Below are 15,979 nucleotides of genomic sequence, written 5' to 3'. Positions count from 1 at the left end.
TGTGAAAGGAAATGAAATAAGCGTGACATACACCTACACTATATGTTCTAAAAATATATATCCTGTAGTATATAAACAATCTACAAAAGCATCAAGGCCTTGACAGAAGGGGGGAAAAAAATCAGGTCCGACAGAAGAAATAAATGTGATCTAATCCCTCTCTAAATATGGTCAAATTTTCTTTCCCAAGTCACCTAATGATTCATTACACACACACACACACACACACACCCCTCTATTAATGAGTTATTCAATTGAATAGTTCGATAATGCATACTTCCTACAGTTCTTTCAAAGAAGAACGATCAGGTTATTTCGCAAGACAACCTCAGTCAATATAATTTAAAGCTTTTTTCATATCTTGTCAGGAGATAAATATATTTTATTTTGCCTCTCAGCGGAGTCTGATAACATGCAAAATATTCCAAAAAGACTGTTTGATTTTTGCAAACTTTGAAAAATAAATGATTAAATTGAAATTGCTCTTAAATTAGAGAGGAGAGATATGCAGATAGTACAGAGTGCACTTTCAAACTCTGGTACTCAACAAAATGCCAAATTATTATTCCTTAGAAAAAGTATTTCATGTTTGCCTCATGTCATAATCATTCTGGGTTATTTTAAGTTGAAGTATATTTTACCAGTTATACAGCATGGTGATACTCATTTTCAATGTATCCCAATTTGAATTTTTACAGATAGCATTGTCCTTATTCCTTTTCACAGCATATTTATTTAATCTTCAGGATGCTGGCAATTTCATACCAACAGAAAACAAATGCTTAGAATGGCATGTGTACATGTATACAGTATACACTGTACAGACAATTCATGGACTACATTGAGCCTCTAGCATATGCTAGAGGCTCATATGCAATAGTGTGTTGCTTAGGTATCCTCACTTCATATATTGGTGGAGCTGAATGAATAGTTAAAAGTTGTCTATGAATATTGTTTTCAAATTTGAAAACAAATTTTGACTTGACCACTTTCATTTCCCACAAACATTTGAATAGTCACATTTTACTTAACTCCCAAAAAGGAAATGTTAAGTTTGAGTACAAGAATATTAGCTTAAAGTAAACTTAAAACTGTATATTTGCTAATACTATTTGAACACCCAAACTACCAAGTAAACCAACTCACCAACAGCAGGTCTTGGCAAAGACTTGAAATTAACTGAATAGGTCTCAATTTTAACCAGTGGCTGATGGTGGGGTAGTTGAACTCTTCTGGCTTTACACATATGCATGAATTGCTGTGTGTCTCTACCACCAGGACTTAAAAACTGACCTATTATTTAGTCAACTTTCTAAGAAATGTGGGGTTAAGAAAAAAATGGGCCCCAGATCTAAACCATTACTTTTTTGTAATTACTTCGCAAAATCAAAACTAAGCCAGTTTTCCATCTCTATTTTGTCTCTTCCCATTTTTGTTCTCTTGGGCTGAACACTGTTGTGGGTTCCAAACCACAAGTCTTCTTGTACTGTGGAGCACACAAACAAGAAAGTTGAGCTGTAGAGACCAAGGGTCCTCTGAGCAGCATAATTATATCCCGGGATTGTGTCAAGACTAATCCATGTGGACACACATCTTCTCATTTATCAGTTTTCATGATTGTTTCAGAAATTAGTGGGGTTAATAGAATGAATACTCTACCTCTCCTAAACCAGAGAGTTTATTACTATGCCAGAATCCATGTCCCACAACCACACTCCCTTCTGTGAGTATCAGATAATTAGATATTTACTATAATCAGTGTGTACTGCAAGTATTTTTAGTGCTCCCTCAACTGAGCTGAGGCCCAATCTCTCTTCTGTGCAGACAAATTGTGTATATATTAGTTGTGCTGTAAAAAAAAAATACATCCTGGCTGAATATTTGCACCTTATCTCTAATTACTTCATTTGTACCTGTTGCCATGAAAATTGTGTCTGCAAAAGTGAGAGAAAGAATGCAAAGCACATTGTTTTCCATGTGAAAATACAAAACTGAACCCATTTCTTGGTTTTAGCTGAGCTGTTCTTGGCACTCCCAAAAGGGGAGAGAAAGCTTACTCTCCTCATCTTTGCAGCTCTGCACTTGTGGAACAGACTAGGAGTTAGTTCAGCACCCAGAATAAATGATCCAGTCTGATCTCCTTTAGCAGCAATAGACCACTTCAACGGCTAAGAATAGCCAGAGCACAGGCACACACCAACCATGCCTCGTACACCAGGAAGATTGCCAGATACAGTCTGTTAAGGTCACTTTCTTCCACTAGTACAAAGAGAAGGAGCGATAACAGACCCATAAGGCTCAGTGGGTTTACAAAAACAGCCCAGTAAAAACTTTACTTGACATGTATAAAGCTTCCAGAGGTCCGCTTGTACAGCTTGTTGTCCAATAGTCTTATTTAATAATATTTAATATTATTAGAATAGAATTTAATAATTCTTCTGGAGCTATGATGTCATTCTGCTATAGGAATTATTTTTTACAGTGACAAAGACTGAGTTTTTCCTGCCAATTAGAAATGCAAGTCTGAATTTAGTCTGAATTAACTGCTACAGAAGTATTTAAACAAACCTTCTTGATTTGTCACCTTGTATATCTACAGAAACGTTATAGTCAAAGTTGAATATAACTAGCACCCTAAACAGTAAGTTATCCAATTCATTCTAAAAACAGTTTACTGGTTATTTCACTCAAAACTCATCTGAACTTTGCTCAGACTGAATCCAGGTTTTCCAGAATATTGTAAACCATTTGGTGACAAATTTTGAGTCTAGGAAAGACACAAAAAGCAGGAAGATTCACACAACTTTTAAGTTCAGATGTTACGCACTACATATTCAATAAATGTCATATATTCACAGCCTGGAGCTAAACTGCAGATATTTTTTAATTCGATTCCAAGTCAGTGGGACTACCTGCATGAATAAAGCAAGCAGTACTGGGCAGTACTACATTTTTGATTTTACATGGAAATCTTGAAATGATTTCCCTGCAAAACCTATCAGCCTCAAACAACCACATCATGATACAAAGTAAAACTATTTCCCCATGGTATTTCTCCCTCCCACCCCACCCCCCACTGTTCCTCTGATATTCTTGTTAACTGCTGGAATTAGCCTACCTGCTTGTCACCATGAAAGGTTTTCCTCCTTCCCCCCCCTGCTGTTGGTGATGGCTTATCTTAAGTGATCACTCTCCTTACAGTGTGTATGATAAACCCATTGTTTCATGTTCTCTGTGTGTGTGTATATAAATCTCTCCTCTGTTTTTTCCACCAAATGCATCCGATGAAGTGAGCTGTAGCTCACGAAAGCTTATGCTCTAATAAATTTGTTAGTCTCTAAGGTGCCACAAGCACTCCTTTTCTTTTTATCATGATACAAGAAATTAGGAAGCTATGATAATGGGTTTATTTTATCCCACCAGTGTGCATGTAAGAACAACCCCCAACCACAAAAGGATTTCTCCACTAACATATCTTTTAACTTAGAAATGTGTTGAAACTACATTTTGGACTACATTTCTCAAACAGCAAGATCCAAGTTTTCTTATGTTAGAAGATAGCAGAATATTATTAGGTTTCAGAGTAGCAGCCGTGTTAGTCTGTATTCGCAAAAAGAAAAGGAGTACTTGTGGCACCTTAGAGACTAACAAATTTATTAGAGCATAAGCTTTTGTGAGCTACAGCTCACTTCATCGGAAAATGCATCCGATGAAGTGAGCTGTAGCTCACGAAAGCTTATGCTCTAATAAATTTGTTAGTCTCTAAGGTGTCAGAATATTATTGTGACATTTGGTGCACTAATATTACATACAGACATTTTAATAATTTATTTTTTCTTATGTAAGGTATTCAGCCGAAAGCATAAAGTCTGAAATACCTGCATAAAACACATGCTGGTATGGTACAAATGTCTCAGCAGTAAAGATTATAAAATCTTCCATAACTATACCCCAAAGATCAGGGTCAGGTTTTGGTTAGAAAACCAGAACTTCGGCCTTCTCTGGAAGGCTTGCAAACCTCTTAGGAAACCTAGGTTAAGTTTTGGGCAAACAAATGGTAATTTAGGGTTTGTGGTGAAAAAAAGAAACTTAAACAATAAAATAAATAAATAAATAAATAAATAAAGATGATTTTGGCCCTAAAGCCAGGCACAATGTACTGGTTCTAAATGAGTTTCATTTTGAGAGGCTGCTTAAATGCAAAAAGCAAAGAATAAATAAGAAGGTACAAATCTTTATGAACAAAAGTGAGTGGGTGGAGACACTGTGCAGGTTTCCATGAACCTGGGTGACTCAAAATTTCTGAGTTCTCCACAGCTCTTTACTTATTTTATTATCTGACCAGAAAAAAAAATCAGATAGATGTGGCTGCTGTGATTTCAGATCCTTCCACTCTCAAACTGAAGTATGATCTAATAACATAGGCACACCATTTTCAGAAGAGTTTTTGTAGACATATGCTATTTTTGACTTAGGTACAAACTGCATACAGGACTTATGGTAGATGTAACAAACACAATGATGTTTTCTTTGATTTCTAAATGTACTGGATACATATGTCACATTACTCTCTCAATAGACAGTAAAAATAAATCAGATACTATAGCATCAGGAAAGAAAGTTAACAGTAAGCACCTGAAATATGAAAGAATAAAAGGAACTAGAGGAAAAGTCCTCCAGATGATGCAGTAGGTTTAAGACTGCAATCGCAGATGGCTAAAAATGTTAGCTAGTTGGCCTTTGATTTGTGTGGAATAGCAGTTGTCACCTAAGGTACAAGAAAATGTGACATTAATGTGATAATCAAGAATTCCACTTTATAAATTATTCTTATTGTTAAGCAGATTTAAAGCAATTATTTAGAGTTTTCTATACAACTTTATAAATTACATTTTTATTCATTTCATTATATTTACATTTGTGTATTATTAGTATAGTTTTGTTTTTAAAAGCTTGAAAAAAGTGACTGACCCACTGATCTAACAAATTAGGTTGCTTGTGTTTACATTTGAGGTATACTTCCTCCCATATATAAGTAATGGTGACAGACTTCCTACACCAGCATTCATCATTTGCTTTAGGCACTTGAACTTTTGATCCCAGAAGCTGATATGGTAGATTTAACTGGGATATGACAGGCTAAGAAATAAACAACCCCCAAAACAAGCACGGTGTGTGATACACCTGATAAAATTTAAACATCAGGATAATAAGATATTAATCCCAGACTTCCTAAAAAAAATAGAGAGACTAAGGAATAAGTGTCAACTGAAAATTCTTTTCAGAGTAGCAGCCGTGTTAGTCTGTATTCGCAAAAAGAAAAGGAGTACTTGTGGCACCTTAGAGACTAACAAATTTGTTAGTCTCTAAGGTGCCACAAGTACTCCTTTTCTTTTTGAAAATTCTGTGGTAGTGTTGAGGCCATTCTTCCAAAGTTTGCAATTAGAATTAACTATGATTGTAACTCTCTCTAAATCCAGCAGTGAGGCACAGGGTTGGAAAACTTTCTGAAATTCAATGTTTGGTTTCAGTTTGTTTCTAAGAATAGGCCATGCTTTTGAGGGATTGGGGGAGGAGGGGTTTTTTACCAGCTTAATTTGTCTCTCTCACTAGAGCGTGTGACTAAAAGCCATGAAAACACACATTGGAATAACCACAAGAAATCTTTGGAGAAATACATAAGAACATAGGCTCTAATCTAACTTCCACTTAAATCTTTTCAAAGTCTTTCATTTATTTAAATGGTGCAGGATCTGGCATTAAGTGGTAAGGAAGTGTTTGGGACACAGCTTAACTGGTCACCCTACTGTGGCTGGTCAGAGCAGATTTTCACTTACTCTTTCCCACCCCATCCCACTCCCCAAAGGGCCACAGAGAAAATCTCCAAGGCACGTATACAAATGGTAGCCCAGAGGCTGGTGTTGGTAGAGGGCTGGGACACAGAATCCATGATTATCGGGATCAAGTGGTTGTAACACATTATGCTATTGGTACAGTTGGAATATAGCTGGTATTAAAGCTAATAGGCTGGACCATCAACTGCACTGGGGCTTCACCCTAGCCCTAGAACAGAGATTTGTAAATCTTAATTGTAATACTTCACCAAAAAGCTTCATTAGAGCCTAATTACTTGGAATTTATGCAAGTGAAATGAATTCTGGAGAAAAAAAAAGTTTGGCACAAAATTATTATTCGATTGCCAGTGTAGCAGCTTTAAAACATGAGTTATTCCATAAAATCCTTTTGCATGGGTCATATCTGCTAAGTTTTTGTTTGTTTGTTTTTGAGGAGTGGGGAGTTGCTTATTAAATTATTTTCCTAACAAGTCTCAGACATGGGACAGTGTCTACTGCAGCATTGACAGATTAGGGCCAGCTGGTGTTTTTCCAGTTGATTTGCATTTTCTTGCTCAAGGTGATCTCTTTGTTACTAGTATTGATGACTCAAAGGTCTGACATGTTGTATACACTGAGTTTCTGTGAGGTCAAGAACAATCTCAGCAGTAAACATAAATAAATAAATAAATAAATAGCATGAACAGAAATGGCCGGCTAAATTTTCAGATATTTTGTCCTCAACATTTCTTATATTTCTGTTTGTCCTCTTATTGATAGACTACAACTATGAACACAGGTCAATTAAGGATGCTGGAACTGAACACTGTCAGCCCAGGAGCAGTCTCTAAACACTGTACATGTGCAATTTTTTTATGATTTTTTTATTTCATCATTTTAGACTATCTCTCGTATAGTAAAGGTTCTCTATGCTAACATGCTGACTGTTTATCATTATTCATAGGCTAAGACTTTAAGGTCAGATGGGACCATCATGTTCATCTAGTATGACTTCCTGCATAGTGCTTTTGATGGCTGTAATTTGTTACCACAGAATATAAAACTAGGAAATAGAATACAACAGTTTCCAACAAGCTTTTCAAAAGAATTGAGTCCTATTTAAAAGATGTTTCTACATATAACATATATATCAAATTATAATATAATAGGTAACTTCAGGATTTCTAGTGGCCACCGGCATAACCCTAGCCCAGAAAGGTCTACCTTTAGTAACCATAATCCTAAACCGGGAAGCCTATTGGCCCCAGGTCTAAAGCTAGCATGGGGAGTCCTTCCCCTTCATGACCCTATTCATAACCTGGGGATTCCTACCCTTAGTAATCCTAACTCTAGCCCAGGGAGCCCTACTAGCTCCAGAGTTGCCTACCCATGGTAACTAATCCTAGCCAGGAGACTCCTACCCTTAGTAAGACTAACTTTAGCCCAAGCCCAGGCAGCCCTAACTGTTCCAGGTCTCACCAGAGCCTTGGGATTCAGACCCTTGGTAACGCTAACCCTATCTTGGTGATCACTACCCTTGGTAACCCGAATCCTAGTCCATAGAGCCCTAATGACACACCAGGTGTTACCCTAGCTCCGAGAGGACCATCCTTAGTCACTTTAACCTTAGCTTGAGATCCCTCCTGGCCACAGGCCTAATCTTAGCTGGAGGATCCCTACTCTTATTGACCCTAACCTTACCCTGGGAAGCCAGACTGTCCCCAGGCCTAAACCTAGCCCAAAGAGCCCGACCCTAACCATCAACATGCATTGCCCACTGAACCCCTTAAAATGGGCCCCTCAAACTGAATTTTTTTTTTTTGCTACCATGATTTTTTAATCTGTTATTGGCTGGCTTACTTGATTAATTTCTAGTTAAGGTTTTCCAAATCACAGTGCAGACTCCCAGGGGAGGGCATCAGGAAGCCAGAGATACTTCCCCTGGAAGCAAATAAGTAAGAAGCAGTCAGTGGGTAAGTAAAAACACGGCACCACACGTTCCTACATGCTGACCAGCAAAGCTGGCTGGACATATTGGTGCAGTATGCTGCCCTATTAAAGGGTATCCAAAATTATACTCCACCCCTCCCCAACCTTTGGGTGGAAGAAGGGAGCCTTCAGAGGCACTTTACCCTCAAATTACCTTGGGCTGGTGAACTACCCCTTAACTCAGGGAATGGTTTTAAGTGCATAATTCAACCCTGAGATTTCAATTAAGGTTAACAAATCTGGGCTTGGAATGGATTAAAGGGGTTGGAATAAATTCCAAAGTCAATGGACTATTACAGAGCTTGCCTTGCCAAGAGCTCTCTCCCACTTTTAGTGAGGTGAATCCAGTCATGTACAACATGACTTCATGAAGAGAGAGGCAGAACTTCAGGAAATCAGAGCCTAAACCATTTAAGCCTTCATCAGCCACACTTTGAACTTCTGAGCATTGTTGTAATGTGCTTCCTGTGTGCCATAGCCTTTCATAATCAAGCAGTCACATTCTGCACTAGTTTCTGGGCTGAAGCCCACATTATAATAATTTCATTTCAAGGTGACAAAGGCATGAATAATTGTGACATGTGCAGAGTTGGAAAAAAAAGATGTATTCTTCTCACCAAGTGCAAATGGAAACATACTTCTGGCTACTGCTCTACTTGAGCACCAATAAATAACACAGATGCTGCCCATATGCCAGATTACAGTTGCAAATAAGGTATGCACTCCTTCAGTCAAGGGTGCCAGGAATCACCAGTATTGCCTGCTGCTTCTCCCAATCTCACATTAGTGCCATCTTATCCAGAATGAGCCTCATCTGAGCCTAAAACTCATGGAGGCACTTGCAATTCAATCTATTGCACCACCTGGACCAGACGTTATGGAGCTATAGATGTACCACACCTCATTTCCATATAACCCTCCCAATAGGCTCATATATTTTGAGCAGGAGGATCTACCAAACAGACTCTTTCAACCCACAGGACAGGACCATTGCAATGGAGGTTCAGTTGCGCAATATAACCCCTTAGGATGTCTAAGAAAAAAAAACAGGACCATTCGAGAGCAGCACCATCTACCTCTACTCTAGACTGCACTCATATCATTAAATATTTTTAGTCAACTATATCAAAAGGCAGATGATAGATCTAGGAAAATCAGCAGAGACATATGACCATTGCCTGCCACACAGAGGTTATTGACTAAACATAGAATCATAGGACTGGAAGGCACCTCGAGAGGTCATCTAGTCCAGTCTCCTGCACTCAAGGCAGGATTAAGCATTATCTAGACCATCCCTGACAGGTGTTTGTCTAACATGCTCTTAAAAATCTCCAATGATGGAGATTCCACAACCTCCCTAAGCAATTTATTCTAGTGCTTAACCACACTGACAGTTAGGAAGGTTTTCGTAATGCCCAACCTAAACCTCAGTTGCTGCAATTTAAGTCCATTGTTTCTTGTCCTATCCTCAGAGTTAAGGAGAACCTCCTTGTAACAATCTTTTATGTACTTGAAAACTGTTAAGTCTCCTCTCAGTCTTCTCTTCTCCAGACAAAACAAACCCATTGTTTTCCAGTCTTCCCTCATAGGTCATGTTCTCTAGACCTTTAATGATTTTTTTGCTCTTCTCTGGACCTTGTCCAATTTGTCCACTTCTTTCCTGAAATGTGGTGCCCAGAACTGGACACAATACTCCAGTTGAGGCCTAATCAGAGCAAAGTACAGAAAAAGAATTACTTCTTGTGTCTTGCTTACAATACTCCTGCTATTACATCCCAGAATGATATTTGCTTTTTTTTCTTCAACAATGTTACACTGTTGACTCATATTTAGCTTGTGGTCCACTATGACTCCCAGACCCCTTTCCGCAGTACTCCTTCCTAGATAGTCGTTTCCTATTTTGTATGTGTGCAACTGATTATTCCTTCCTAAGTGGAACACTTTGCATTTGTCCTTATTGAATTTCATCTTATTTACTTCAGATCATTTCTCCAGTTTGTCCAGGTCATTTTACAAAATGCTATCCTCAAAAGCACTTGCATTCCCTCCCAGCTTGGTATTGTCTGCAATGCAATCACTGCAGTTTGTGTCTCATTCGTAGGTCTGTAAGCATTTTTACTAAGATAAAGGACATCTGAGGACTCTCAAAAACTGACGGAACTATCATTTTCTTTATGGCCTTTCCCAAAATGGAAATTTAGAAATACAATGATGAGTAAGAAACACCATCAAGAGATGTTTCCTTCAGCTGAGAACTCACCATAGCTTCTAGAAGAGTAATTGACATGGTGTTCTCATCTTTTAGGGATAGATGCATCATTTTTACCAATAATGGACACAGTACCTTACCTTCTCTGCCTTTTATCAACCAGGGGGGACTTCAGACCATAACTTATGAGGTGGATTGAAGCACCTCACCATATAACATTAGCCAAAATTCAAACAGGGAAGACTGGGTGCTAGTTTTGGCAAGACTTCAATCTATCTCAATGGCAATAAATAGTTCAGTCTAGATCCAAGTTACACATTAACAAGATAATTTTTGTATCAAGAAAAAAATGACTCTGTAAATGATTGGGAACAATGTATATTAAGTAAGAGATCAGCCACCTAGAACAGTTCCGCTCAACAAGACTTTTGATATGCTATGGTCCTTCATCACTTGCACAACTATGATAGAAGACTTCAAAATGTCTGTCAATCAGTCCAATTCTAAAACTGGTCTCTAGCTATCTTTCCTCTTGCTTTGCTTCATTTGTCATCTCTAAATCAATGTGACCCATGAGAACAAAGCAATTAGAGAAGGCATTGGGGGCCCTCTCTAGATAGGCTGTTATCTTTTAGCCCAGGGTGGGCAAACTTTTTGGCCTGAGGGCCACATCGGGTTTCCAAAATTGTATGGATGGCTGGTTAGGGGAGGCTGTGTCTCCCCAAACAGCCAGACATGGCCTGGCCCCTGCCTCCTATCCGACCCCACCCCGCTTCTTGCCCAGATGGCTCCCCCAGGACTCCTGCCTCATCCAACCACCCCTGTTCCCCATCAGCCCCACTGGGACTCCTGCCCCACCCACCACCACCTGCTCCCTGTCCCCTGACCACCCCCAGACCCTCCCCCACTGCCCCCTGCCGCCCCATCCAACACCTCCCTCATTCCTGACTGCCCCCCGGAACCCCTGCCCATCCAACCTCCCTGTTCCCCGCCCTCTGATTGCCCCAACCCCTATCCACACCCCCACCCCCTGACCACCACCCCAAACTCCCCTGCCCTCTATCCAATGCCCCTGCCCTTTGCCCCCTTACCGCACTGCCTGGCGCACCGGTGGCTGGTGGCACTACATCCACACTGCCCACAACACTGGGTCAGGCTGCGGCTCTGCTACTGCGCTGCTCAGCCACCCAGAGCATTGCACCAGCGGTGCAGGAGCTGAGGCTGCGTGGGTAGGGGGACAAGCAGAGGAGGGTCCGGGGACTAGCCTCCCAAGCAGGACGGTCCTGTGGGCCAGATGTGGCTGTAGTTTGCCCACCTCTGTTTTAGCCTAACAAATCTTTAATAGAACAGCCAGCTAGTTGAACAGTGCTTTCACTCAAGGCTGCTTCAAAACTTACCAGTTCCATCAGCCTTTAAGAAGGGGCTATTACGGTAGGTAGCTTGCTCCAGTCCTAGATCAAATTAAACATAATGGTGTTCCTCCGCCCCCGCCCAAAGCTGCTACACCTTTACCTCCCTGACATCTCAAATAAATGTCATAAAATATTGTTTCTTTTTCTTTGTAACAGATTTTTTAAATACAAAAATATTTATACCTTATAAATGTGAGACAGTTCCCCTCAAAGAGAACAGCAGTGCTGGGGTTTTTTTTTTCTAAAGAAAAGGCAGCAACATTCTGCATTTTTGCTTTTATTTTCTGTCTCCTGGGTCAGCTTACTGATTTGGCAACTGCTTTAATTTAACAAGCTCTTCTTTCTCTAAAAGGAAGCTCAATTTTCCCTACTGAGTCTACATGATTTCACTATCCAATCTTGTGGCGGCATTCCAACTTTGAGAGAAGTAAAGCTGTTAGTCCCCTAAAGCCAACCATATGGTCCTGGCAGAGTAAGCACTCCCTGTTGTATCTGTCCTCAGATAGATTGCTGCCCTGGATAAAAACATCATCTTGGAGAAGTTTATTTTTCCTGTTAGCATATTCATTTCCCATGTATGTCAGTGAATGCCAAAAAACTCTATTTTTAACTAACATTAAGAACTCAAGACAAACTGAAAGAAGCAAAGCAATGCAAAGTAAAGGGGACAGTCCATTTCCTAATTGTCCCATTGAATTTATCATTGCACCATATATAGTCAATGATGTCTGAAAGGACTTCACCCAAAGCACTATATACGAGTTTGCTTTTGTCAATCTTTAGCACAAACTTGGGCCCTGATCTTGCAACCACATCTACCTGGGCAGACCCTTGATCCCATGCAATGCTGTGTTGACTTCAGTGGGGTTCCACAAGGCCAGATCCTTATGAGCACATGGTGTGCCATTGAAATTAGTGTGCAGGGGGAGGGTTCTGGGGTGCAACAGTCCATCTGCACTGATCTGATGACAAGACTGGCACCCTACTATTGAAAGAAGGGATATGTTTTTTGTTTGTTTGTTTTGTTTTTCAAACAGCAGCTTGTAAGAAAACAAAAAAAAATTAAAAATCCTATAAAATTGAATGGAAATTGACATGCTGCAGGATAACAAGCTACTTCTTGTAAAGATTCATTTATGCTTTTTCTCTAAACACATTACATGGCAGTAGACAATACAATATGTGGTGCACTTAGGTATTTTTAAAATGTGTATAGTTGATCAATAGCCCCTTACAGCTCTGAAGAAGCCATTAGAGTTTACTGGGTAAATACATGGATTTTTAAAAACAAGGATCATAATGTGATGAAACAATATTTATGAAAAATAAATCCTATACCTTATTAAACAGGCTATTCCACTCTTTTCCACCCCACCCTAACACTTAGCACATATTTTGAACTAGATATGCATTCTATTTTAATTTGTAAATGAAAGCTGATCTGAGTCATTAAAAGCCAAAATAATACATAAATAAATAATAATAATAAATCTCCAGGTAAAACTTTAATATATAACAATAAAATGGTGAAATCAAATTTTGTTTAAAAAAAATCCCTCTACATTTTTGAAACCAATCCTTTACATGCTGAATATTAGTCCAGAGTGCCTATTGTACATTATAAACTCCCTGAAACATGGAATCTAAATGGAAATGCTGACACAAACATTACAGAGATGCTTGCAGGCTTTGCTGTAATACAGTTTTATTTACATGAGTTGCCAGATCTTGGGAAGAGAGATTCAAAGTGACCTTGGAAAATTGGACCCAGCTGTCCAGGAGCTCAAGATGGATAATATTTTAGAGACTACAAACCCAGGGACAGCATGAAGGGCTATGTTTTGTTGTTGTTTTTAATTTTTTTTTACAGTATTTAACAAATAATCTGGTTAAGCCACTAAGAAAGGGTTAAAAGAAACTTCCTGAAAACTTCTATTTATATTTACATGTGGGCACACTGACTATGTGCTAAGGGTCTGTCTTTACAGCACAGTTAGCTCAAGTTATAACTCAAGTGCAACCCCCTAAATCCACTCCCGTCCACACACAAAGCTCTCTGGCTCAAGTTAAGTGGTGCTTTAAACTCAAGCTAGCTAACCTGTGGGATTGAGGCGTGGATTGAAGCTTGAGCGATGCTGATGCTTGAGCTAGTAAGACAGTGGGGCTGCAACAGACTGAGTTATAACAACTGATCAGCTAATCTAAACACTGTGTAACCCCCCGTGTTGTTTTGAAGCATAGTCCCTCTGACTCAAGCAAGGCTTGCGCAAGTACAACAAGTGTGCTGACATGTAATGGGACACTTACCTCTGGAGCACCTCCATGTGGCAGGGTGTAGTGTTGTAGCCCTTTTTGACCCTTGGTGCCCCCAGCAGGCTGCTAGCCAACTTTGGTGGGGGTCTTCAGTGGTTTGGCCTTTCAACCACATCAAAGTTCAAACAAACCCTTTCTCGGATTTACCTGTGGCTGGTAGGGAAACCCACCCGCCAACTACTCCAGCTTCCAATTCAGGGACTATGTAAACAGCAGCCACATGCTTCTTGATTCAATTTGTTGCTGCTTTTTCCTGGGCCTCTTGCCACCAGGCTTCTTTAGCTTCACCCTTATCTCAGGGTTAGCAAACCCAGCTATGCAAAATACAGCCAGAAAACCAACTGTGGCTCTCTTTCAATCACCTGTAGCCAGAGAGAAACCTTGTTCTAGACCCAGCAAGGAACTGATCTGTCAGCCTACTGGACTCTGATTGGCTGTTGCTAGCCCCACCATGTCTCTGTACCTTCCAAGATGGCTGCTCAATGAGGCCTCTCTAGGCAGACCTGGAGGATTCTCCTTTGCTGCTTCCCACGGTGGAGTGTATAGGACTGAAGGGCCTCCTGTAGGAATTTGCAAAAGCTAGATACAGACTGTCACAAGGGCCAAACCCAGGAACAACCCAAACCATCTCTGTCTGTGGCTGGCCATAAGATTGCTAGCCTGCAGGGGGCGGGCATTAGGGTGTCTGTGTGTTTGCGTCAGGGAAGCCTGGCTGTTTAAAAATAGCCAGAGCCTCGCGAACCAGCGGAGCGGCAGCGAACCAGCGGAGCAGCGGGGACAGCAGAGCAGCTCACAGCAGGAGTTTGCCTGGGACTGGTAAGTATCCGAGTGTGTGTGTTTGCTTGCTGAGGAAGTATCCGAGCGTGTGTTTGCTGGGAGGGAGCCTGAGTGAGTGTCTGATTGGCTGCTAGCCTGCAGGGGGCGGGCATTAGGGTGTCTGTGTGTTTGCGTCAGGGAAGCCTGGCTGTTTAAAAATAGCCAGAGCCTCGCGAACCAGCTGAGCAGCGGGGACAGCAGAGCAGCTCACAGCAGGAGTTTGCCTGGGAGTTCGCCTGGAGTGAGCCCAGTGAGGCTTACATCTTGCCAACGTCTCTGAGGAAGCTCATAGTAGGTAGGTGATATGGAAGGGGGGGATTCAGCTGTTGTGACCTGCACTGGATGTGCCATGTTTGTCTTTCTTCCACAGGACAGAAGCGACTTTGTCTGTACAAAGTGCAAGCTGGTCTCCATATTGGAAGAGAAGATTGAAGGTCTGGAGCAACAGGTAACGACCCTGCGTTGTATACGAGAGACTGAGGATTTTCTGGACCAAACTCAGGATAGCCTTCTAGGGGCACAAAGCTCTAAAGATATAGAGCAGGTTGCACAGAGGAGCCAAGAGGCCAGTGAAGAAGCTTGGCAACATGTGACCTCCAGAAGAGGTAAGCGGAATGTCCGGGTTCCAGTAACACAGACACAGGTAACTAACCGCTTTCATGTTCTCTCCACAGGTACCAATGCGGAGAGTGGACCAGATGATATGTCTGGGGGGAGAAAGCGGAAGGAGACTCCGCTGGTTGGGAGGCATGAGATGCGATGTCCTGAGGTTGGGGGTTCCACGACCACCACTCCCAAGAGGAGAAGGCGGGTGGTGGTGGTCGGGGACTCTCTCCTCCGGGGGACTGAGTCATCTATCTGCCGCCCTGACCGGGAAAACCGAGAAGTCTGCTGCTTGCCAGGGGCTAAGATTCGTGATGTGACGGAGAGACTGCCGAGACTCATCAAGCCCTCGGATCGCTACCCCTTCCTGCTTCTCCACGTGGGCACCAATGATACTGCCAAGAATGACCTTGAGCGGATCACTGCGGACTACGTGGCTCTGGGAAGAAGGATAAAGGAGTTGGAGGCGCAAGTGGTGTTCTCGTCCATCCTCCCCGTGGAAGGAAAAGGCCTGGGTAGGGACCGTCGAATCGTGGAGGTCAACGAATGGCTACGCAGGTGGTGTCGGAGAGAAGGCTTTGGATTCTTTGACCATGGGATGGTGTTCCATGAAGGAGGAGTGCTGGGCAGAGACGGGCTCCATCTTACGAAGAGAGGGAAGAACATCTTTGCCAGCAGTCTGGCTAACCTAGTGAGGAGGGCTTTAAACTAGGTTCACCGGGGGAAGGAGACCAAAGCCCTGAGGTAAGTGGGAAAGCGGGATACCGGGAGGAAGCACAGGCAGGAATGTCTGTGAGGGGAGG

General features: G+C 41.4%; 1 long non-coding RNA gene across 2 annotated transcripts; it reads right to left on the bottom strand.

Annotated features, from left to right (window-relative positions):
* Positions 1-3,780: 3,780 nt before the first annotated feature.
* On the bottom strand, positions 3,781-14,218 carry LOC122458025. 2 transcript variants are annotated; one of them, XR_006277843.1, is made up of 3 exons: positions 13,752-14,218; positions 12,264-12,429; positions 3,781-4,768 (listed from the first exon to the last, which is right to left on the bottom strand). It is a non-coding gene; the product is annotated as an uncharacterized LOC122458025 (long non-coding RNA). The 2 variants fall into 2 exon arrangements; XR_006277842.1 differs by having other exon boundaries at positions 12,264-12,484; positions 13,752-14,216.
* Positions 14,219-15,979: the final 1,761 nt, after the last annotated feature.

Source organism: Dermochelys coriacea, chromosome 11 (genome assembly GCF_009764565.3).
Source record: "Dermochelys coriacea isolate rDerCor1 chromosome 11, rDerCor1.pri.v4, whole genome shotgun sequence".
Taxonomy (NCBI): Eukaryota; Metazoa; Chordata; order Testudines; family Dermochelyidae; genus Dermochelys; species Dermochelys coriacea.
Note: the sequence above shows the minus strand (reverse complement) of the source record. Positions and strands in the feature narration are given on the sequence as shown.